Raw genomic sequence first — 9590 nt, forward strand, 5'->3', positions numbered from 1 at the left:
AGTGTAAGAAAAATGCAATGTACTGTACTGTAGTAGATATACTAGAATGAGCTATGTGAAGAATACAGTATACAGTATGAATACAGTGTGAAAAACAACAGTATAAAATAAATAGTGTCCAGTGTGTGTGTGTGTGTGTGTGTCCGTGTTCGTTTGTGAGTATGGGCGTATGCGTGAGTGTATATGTGAGTACAGGAATCTGTTTGTGTATGAGGTGAGTGTGTGTGTGTGTGTGTTTTGTTTGGGTGAGTCTGTCTTTGTCACTTACTACAGGAGGGCTCCCTCTTCTTTTTCATTTAAATTTAACCAGGTAGTCCAGTTGAGAACAAGTTCTCATTTACATCTGCGACCTGGCCAAGATAAAGCAAAGCAGTGCGAAAAAAACAATAATACAGAGTTAAACATGGGATAAACAAACATACAGTCAATAACACAATAGAAAAATCTATATACAGTGTGTGCAAACGGAGTAAGGAGGTAAGGCAATAAATAGGCCAATAGTAGCAAAGTAATTACAATGTAGCAAATTAACACTGGAGTGATAGATGTGCATGTGATGATGTGCAAGTAGAAATACTGGTGTTCAAATAAAAACATTATGGGGATGAGGTAGGTAGTTGATTGGGCTATTTACAGATGGGCTGTGACCAGCTGCAGTGATCGGTGAGCTGCTCAGATAGCTGATGCTTAAAGTTAGTGAGGGAGATTTTTGCAATTTGTTCCAGTCATTGGCAGCAGAGAATTGGGAGGAAAGGCGGCCAAAGGGGGTGTTGGTTTTGGGGATGACCAGTGAGATATACCTGCTGGAGCGCGTGCTACGGGTGGGTGTTGTTATGGTGACCAGTGAGCTGCAATAAGGTGGAGCTTTACCTAGCAAAGACTTATAGATAACCTTTTCTGTCTCCTGGAGTCCACAATCAGCTCCTTCGTTTTTTTTTTATCTTGATGGAGAGGTTATTTTCCTGGCACCACTCCACCAAGGCTCTAACCTCCTCCCTGTAGGCTGTCTCATCACTGTTGGTAATCAGGCCTACCACTGTCGTGTCGTCAGCAAACTTGATGGTTGAGTTGGAGTCGTGGGTGAACAGTGAGTACAGGAGGGGGCTGAGCACACACCTCTGGGGAACCCCCGTGTTGAGGATCAGCATGACGCAGGTGTTGTTGCCTACCCTCACCACCTGGGGCCGGCCCGTCAGGAAATCTAGGACCCAGTTGCACAGAGAGGGGTTCAGACCCAGGGCCCCGAGCTCAGTGACAAGCTTGGAGGGCGCCAGGGTGCTGAAAGCAAAGCTGTAGTCAATGAACAACATTCTCACATAGGTATTCCTCCTGTCCAGATGGGATAGGGCGGTGTGCAGTGCAACGGCGATTGTGTCATCTGTGGATCTGTTGGGGCAGTGTGCAAATTGTCGTGGGTCTAGGGTGTCGGGAAAGTTGGAGGTGATATGGTCCTGGACTTCATGGGTGTGTGAGGTACAGGCACAATGGTGGACATCTTGTGGGGACAACAGATTGGGATAGGGAGAGGTTGAATATGTCCACACTCCAGCCAGCTGGTCTGCGGGCCGGTAGCCTTCGGAGGATTAACACGCTTGAAAGTTCTACTCACGTCGGCTACAGAAATGAGGAACCCGCGGTCCTCGTGAGCAGAAGGGGACCACGACGGCGGCTATGTGTTGTTTTCCTTGAAGTGGGTGAATAACGTGTTACGTTTGTCTAGGAGGGAGGCGTCTATGTGGCTGGTGTCCCTTTCTAATCCTTGTTTGTCTGAAGTCCATGCCACGTAGGTCCCGTGTCTGAGCCATTTAATTGTGACTCCACCTTGTCCCTGTAATGTCTTTTTTGCCTCTTTGAATGACTTACGGAGGTCGTAGCTGGTCTGTTTGTACTCGTACTCGTTCCCAGTTACCTTCGTGTGGTTAAATGCGATGCTTTCGCGATTTCAGTTTCTTTGCGAATGCTGCCATCTATCTATGGTATTTTGGGTTGAATGTGTTCTAATCCTCACTGTAGGGACAACAACTTGCCTACAGCTAAACTATTGTTATGTTTTTACATTGTTATAATTCTAACACGTTGTCATGAAATGATTTATGTTGTCTTTGGCATATATGACAGAGTCAGGATAGAATGACTGCCCCCTCTCATTGAAGTAACAACGTTCAAGCCAGAATGCAGGCATTGTTTGCAGGAAACAGCAGTCCCATATTATAATGAATAGGAAAATGGCAATCTTCATTGTCAATCTTTCTGTAAAAAAATTAATAATTTGGAGACAATCATGGTACCAATAATTGCTTATTTCACCCCAGATGTATGTCCTTAAACCGATTGTTTTAAAATCGCACACAGAAGAATTTATAAGGATAATTTAGTAACTAATGGCAGCCTGCAGTACCCCGGTCGGCCTTCAACTTAAAATACTCAATTAGAGGATGCGTCACTGAGCTAGCCTCTGCAACGTCACTTCCTGGAGTAGCTCAAACGTCGCATGTAAGACACCATCTACATCGAACACGTACATGTTGGTTGTTTTGCTCTATGACTCCCACAGGTCTCACAAGACTTGTCTGAAGGTCCCGCTTTTAAAACCTTCAGAACAGGTGTTCCTGTTTTGAACATTCACTGTGTAGTTTTGCAACAATTTTTTTTCTTCCATACACATCTAAAATCTATTAATAAAAAAAATCTGAGAACAGTAATATTTTGCACTTCCTTGGCTTCAAATGCACTATTGAGTCTTCACATAGGAATGAATGGTGTCACGTGATCGATGGCTTTGTCCATTCGTATACATGGCACAAGGAGTGGAATGCTACTGAGACTGGTACCCAGGCTACGTTGCCTGACGACTCGGACTGAATTCTTCTGCTGCTCTATCAATCTCTACATACTTCATTAATGCATGAATTACTTCATTTCAGAGTAGAAACGAACGTTCGCGGGTATGTCGTGGCATTTGGCCGGAGCAATGGGCCAGTTTGTTTTGCAACGGGCCCTGTGCCCCGGGTGGGTGGAGGTTTCACTTAAGGACCAATGGAATGGTATAAAATGTGCCAGGTAAAGATGTGACATAGTATGACATTTTGTGGTCATTCAAATACATTATACTGTTTCTAAAAACTTGCTGTAAATGTAAAATAAATGTTTATTGTCGGCCCTTCTCGTTTTGAGGTTCTTTTTATTTCATTTGTGCTGGTTCCACCTGCAGTTGGTTTTTCTGGACCATTTCTGGTTTCAGGGTATTTAAGCCATTTGCTTAAGAAGAAAAGGGAAAAGGGTCTGTGGTACACACAGGCTTAGGAGATATTATACGTTTTTGATCTATGACGTAATCTTCATCTGCTAACATCCCTTTTTGTGAGTTTGAAAGCATTTATATAATTGAAACAAGCATATAAAGCACATAAAGGCTTCATAATTCATAAAGGTCATGTTTAACCGACTGACATTATCTCAAATTTTATTTTCGGCGCATATACCAAAACCTGATTGTTTCCCCATTAATTTCCCCCAACAAACAAGTAGAAAATGTAGAAAATGCTAATTAATGTCAGGTTTTTGGGACTACAAGCTGGCGAGCTATATTAGACTCATGTACAGGAAGAGTTTTTCTGAAGTTCTTGCCGTGTTTGGGCGTTTTGCCATGGTAACCTAAGTCTAATCCTTTTTTTGTCTGGTCTTTTTACATTTTTTAACTACAACCATTCTTGCCCTGAAATTCTGGACTACACATTTAGCAAATATCGTCATACCTTTTGCACAGTGGGCTTAAATAAAAACAGATTTTTTTTCAACCATCTTGCTCCAAAACCCAGCATTCCCACTGGCATCTTCTGACAAGACAAAACCCACTGATCTCATTATTTTGTAGTGCGAGAGCGACACCATGTGGCAGGATAATATCCCTGCAACACTACAGAAAGGTGGGTGAGAAATAATAGTAGCTCACTAGGAAAGTGCATCATCATCACTGCCCTCCGCTGTGTCCTATTGACATGCAGTGGATCTAGGGTTTCTATATTGAGATATAAAATATGTCTGGTCTGCTTACCCTCGTCACCCTCTTGTGTGTTTTAATGTGTTTACCTGGCTTGCAGACAGAGTGGACTTTGTCCGACGACTAACAGAGGAGAAGGAGACAAGAGGTTAGCCGAAGGGGCCTGTCGGTTCCATATAGCATCAATATTGTTAATGATTTCTCCACCCTTGTTAAGCATATGTACATTTACTGTACAGCCAAATGGTTATTTCTAAGTCCCAAAACCAGCTTTTTAAAAAATAAAATAAATAAGTTTATTCCAAAGACTTATTACAAATTAAACACAATAAATACACACTTGAAATGTATGATACAATACAGTGCAGTGTTTTCACAATATTTGTAAAAAAAATAAAAAAAATAAAATAATAATAATAATTAAGACAAATAAATAATTTCAGTGACTGATCAAACCAAGAAAATAGACAACTTGGTTTGGGAAGATTTACAACTGAAAACATTCTGTCATGCATGAGTCTTAGATTTATGTGGTGAGAGATCAGAAACAGCCTCTCTCCCAGCGTCACTAAACATGCAAACATACACACACACGCAACACTACGTGTAAGTTCTCATTTATAACTGAAAAGATGAATTCCAAAAGGCTACAGTACATAGGCATTTTCAGAAATGTTGGTCAATTACTGTTTAAAGAAATTCTGAAAGAGATTGGTGTGTTTTTTTCACTATCTACATAGAATGGGGTTGTTCAATGACAGACATCTATTTGTTTAAAATCTATCACTTGATGGTTTCATTTCAGAGACAAATAATCACGTTTTTTTTCCTAAACGATATATATATCCGCCTCACTCTCAAGAGAAATAAGGAGTACTGCTAGGTTTTACAAAGTCAAATGTAACAAATAACTACATTTTTTAATAAAGAAATGTACAAATGACAGAGCTGGCCGTCTGAAGGAAAACTTCGGAAAGTATTCAGACCCCTTGACTTTTCCCACATTTTGTTACGTTAGTCTTATTCTAAAATGGAGTAAATAAAGAAAATCTAAATCAAATCTACACACAATACCCCATAATGACAACGCGAAAACAGGTTGTAAGAAATAATGGTACATTTATTTAAAAAAATGTAAAACAGAAATACCTAAGTATTCAAACCCTTTGCTATGAGACTCGAAATTGAGCTCAGGTGCATTCTGTTTCCATTGATCATCCTTGAGATGTTTTTACAACTTGATTGGAGTCCACCTGTGGTAAATCCAATTGATTGGACATGATTTGGAAAGGCAGACACCTGTCTATATAAGGTCCCACAGCTAGCAGTGCATGTCAGAGCAAAAACCAAGCCATGAGGTCGAAAATAATTGTCCGTAGAGCTCAAAAATAGGATTGTGTCGAGCCACAGATCTAGGGAAGGGTACCAAAAAATTTCTGCAGCATTGAAGGTCCCCAATAACACAGTGGCCTCCATCATTCTTAAATGGATGAAGTTTGGAACCACCAAGACTCTTCCTAGAGCTGGCCGCCCGGCATAACTGAGCAATCGGGGGAAAAGGGCCTTAGTCAGGGTGGTGACCAAAAACCTGATTGTCACTTTATCAGAGCTCTAGAGTTACTCTGTGGAGATGGGAGAACTTTCCAGAAGGACAACCATCTCTGCAGTACTCCACAATCAGGCCTGGTAGAGTGTCCACACGGAAGCAACTCTTCACTAAAAGGCACATGACAGCCCGCTTGGAGTTTGCTAAAATGCACCTAACGACTCTGACCATTTCAATAAAAAAATGTTTTTAAAGGGAACCTCTACCACTGTGATGCAATGCCTTAATGCCTGCAATGCTTTAAACCGCTGCGCCACTCTCTGGTCTGATGAAACTAAGATTGAACTCATTGGCCTGAATGCCAAGCATCACGTCTGGAGGAAACCTGGCACCAACCCTACGGTGAAGCATGGTGGTGGCAGCATCATGCTGTGGGGATGTTGTTCAGCGGCTGGGACTGGGAGACTAGTCAGGATCAAGGCAAAGATGAGCTGAGCAAAGTGCAGAGAGATCCTTGACAAAAACCTGCTCCAGAGTGCTCAGGACCTCAGACTGGGGCGAAGGTTCACCTTCCAAAAGGACAATGACCCTAAGCACACAGCCAAGACAATGCAGGAGTATCTTCAGGACAAGTCACTGAATGTCTTTGAGTGGCCCAGCCAGAGCCCGGACTTGAACCCGATCGAACATCTCCTGAGATACCTGAAAATACAGTTGAAAGTCGGAAGTTTACATACACCTTTGCCAAATACATTTTTCACAATTCTTGACATTTAATCTGAGTAACAATTCCGTGTATTAGGTCAGTTAAGATCACATTATTTTAAGAATGTGAAATGTCAGAATAATAGTAGAGAGAATAATTTATTTCAGCTTTTATTCAATTCATCACATTCCCAGTGGGTCACAAGTTTACATACACTCAATTAGTATTTGGAAGCAGTGCCTTTAAATTGTTTAACTTGGGTCAAACGTTTCGGGTAGACTTCCACAAGCTTCCCACAATAAGTTGGGTGAATTTTGGCCCATTCCTCCTGAGAGAGCTGGTGTAACTGAGTCAGGTTTGTAGGCCTCCTTGCTCGCACATGCTTTTTCAGTTCTGCCCACAAATTTTCTATGGGATTGAGGTCAGGGCTTTGTGATGGCCACTCCAATACCTTGACTTTGTTGTCCTTAAGCCATTTTGCCACAACTTTGGAAGTATGCTTGGGGTCATTGTCCATTTGGAAGAACCATTTGCGACCAAGCTTGAACTTCCTGACTGATGTCTTGAGATGTTGCTTCAATATATCCACATAATTTCCCTTTCTCATGTTGCCATCTATTTTGTGAAGTGCACCAAGTCCCTCCTGGAGCAAAGCACCCCCACAACATGATGCTGCCACCCCCGTGCTTAACAGTTGGGATGGTGTTCTTCGGCTTGCAAGCCTCCCCCTTTTCCCTCCAAACATAACAATGGTCATCATGGCCAAACAGTTCTATTTTTGTTTCATCAGACCAGAGGACAGTTGCAAACTGTAGTCTGGCTTTTTTTATGGTGGTTTTTGACCAGTGGCTTCTTCCTTGCTGAGAGGCCTTTCAGGTTATGTCTCTATAGGACTCATTTTACTGTGGATATTGATACTGTTTCCTCCAGCATCTTCACAAGGTCCTTTGCTGTTGTTCTGGGATTGATTTGCACTTTTCGCACCAAAGTACGTTCATCTCTAGGAGACGCGTCTCCTTCCTGAGCGGTATAACGGCTGTGTGGTTCCATGGTGTTTACACTTGCGTACTATTGTTTGTACAGATGAACGTGGTACCTTCAGTCTTTTGGAAATTGCTTGTGGAGATCTACAATTTATTTTCTGAGGTCTTTCTTTTGATTTTCCCATGATGTCAAGCGAAGTTTGAAGGTAGGTCTTGAAATACATCCACAGGTACACCTCCAATTGACTCAAATTATGTCAATTAAGCCTATCAAAATATTCTACAGCCATGACATCATTTTCTGGAATTTTCCAAGCTGTTTAAAGGCACAGTCAACTTAGTATATGTAAACTTCTGACCCATTCCAATTGTGATACAGTGAATTATAAGTGAAATAATCTGTTGTTGGAAAAATTGTTGGAAAAATGACTTGTGTCATGCACAAAGTAGATGTCCTAACCGACTTGCCAAAACTATAGTTTGGAACTCTCTCCAAAAATTTGTGGAGTGGTTGAAAAACGAGTTTTAATGACTCCAACGTAAGTGTATGTAAACTTCTGACTTCAACTGTAGCTGTGCAGCGATGCTCCCCATCCAACCTGACAGAGCTTGAGAGGATCTGCAGAGACAAACGGGAGAAACTCCCCAAATACAGGTGTGCCAAGAATGTAGCGTCATACCTAAGAAGACTCGATGCTCTAATCGCTGCCATAGGTGCTTCAACAAAGTACTAAGTAAAAGGACTGAACACTTATGTAAATGTGATATTTCAGTTGTTTTTGTTGAATAAATTAGCAAAAAATTCTAACAACCTGTATTTGCTTTGTCATTATGGGGTTGTGTATGTAGATTGATGAGGGGAAAAATCTACTTAATCAATTTTAAAATAAGGCTGTAATGTAACAAAATGTGGGACAAGTCAAGGGGTCTGAACACTTTCCCGAATGCAGTGTATTTAAACAAAGGTTGTTGAAAGTGATTCTATACAGTAATAAGAGATCTGTATGTAAAACATTTACATTTGACATTTTAGTCATTTTAGACGTACACCGAGTGCATTTATCTTAAGATAGCTTCATGAGACAACCACATATCACAATCAAATACACAGGAAACAAACATTCCATTGAGTGTAGAAAACATAGGGAGCATGAGATTGACTGACCAGGGGAATCCAGGTGAAAGCTATGATCCCTGTTACGTCACCTGTAAAATCCACTTCTATCAGTGTCGATGAAGGGGAGGAGACAGGTTAAATAATTATTTTAAAGCCTTGAGACAATTGAGAAATGGATTGTGTGTGTGTGCCATTCAGAGGGTGAAAATATTTAAATGCCTTTGAATGGGGTATGGTACAGTAGTAGGTGCTAGTTGCACCGGATTGAGTGTGTCAAGAACTGCAATGCTGCTGGGTTTTTCACGCTCAACAGTTTCTCAACATGAACGGTCCGCCACCCAAAGAACATCCAGCCAACTTGACACAACTGTGGGAAGCATTGGAGTCAACATCCCTTTTTAACGCTTTCGACACCTTGTAGAGTCCATACCCCAAATAATTGAGGCTGTTCTGAGGGGAAAAGGGGGTGCAACTCAATATTAGGAAGGTGATGCTGTTTTGAACACTCACCGTATAGAGTTTTGCAACAAAACAAAAAAATCATACACAAATCTATGAATAAAAACATTTGAGAACAGTAATATTTTACACACACATGAACGTACCCATAAGCAATCATTTCTGATGAAAAAACACAAATGTGAATAATTGGTGGACATGGCGTTTTGGAAATAAAAGCAGTGCATTTTTGAATAAAGACATTATCTGCACAAAGTTATATACTGGTAGACGGTAGTCAAACTACAGACTTCTATGTTGAGTCAAGGATTCATATAATCATTGCTGAAAGGCCCAATGCAGTCAAAAATGTGATATCCTGTGTTTTATATATATATATATATATATATATTCACACTACGAGACTGGAATAATACTGTGAAAATTATGATAATGCCCTTTTAGTGTAAGATATGCTTGAAAAGACTGCCTGAAGTTTTTGTCTGTTTTGGTGGGATAGAGTTCTGGCCCTCCATCGTGACATCACTAGGCGGTAAATTAGTTAATAAACCAATAAGAAAGACAGTTCCAAATCTCTGCCAATAACAGCTAGTTTTCAGTTTTCCCCTCCTCACTCAGACCACTCCCATACAGTCCTATCTAAATTCTTGCTTGAGAAATTGACCCTTTACTCCTTTACTAAGAAGCTTGTTTTGATTCTTTTTGACCATTTTAATTGAAAGCGATCACGGTAGGGCACTTAATTGTTACACAGAAATGATTTGATATTGAGATAAAAA

This window comes from Oncorhynchus mykiss, chromosome 19, assembly GCF_057628025.1.
Source record: "Oncorhynchus mykiss isolate SJ-2025 chromosome 19, ASM5762802v1, whole genome shotgun sequence".
NCBI lineage: Eukaryota > Metazoa > Chordata > Actinopteri > Salmoniformes > Salmonidae > Oncorhynchus > Oncorhynchus mykiss.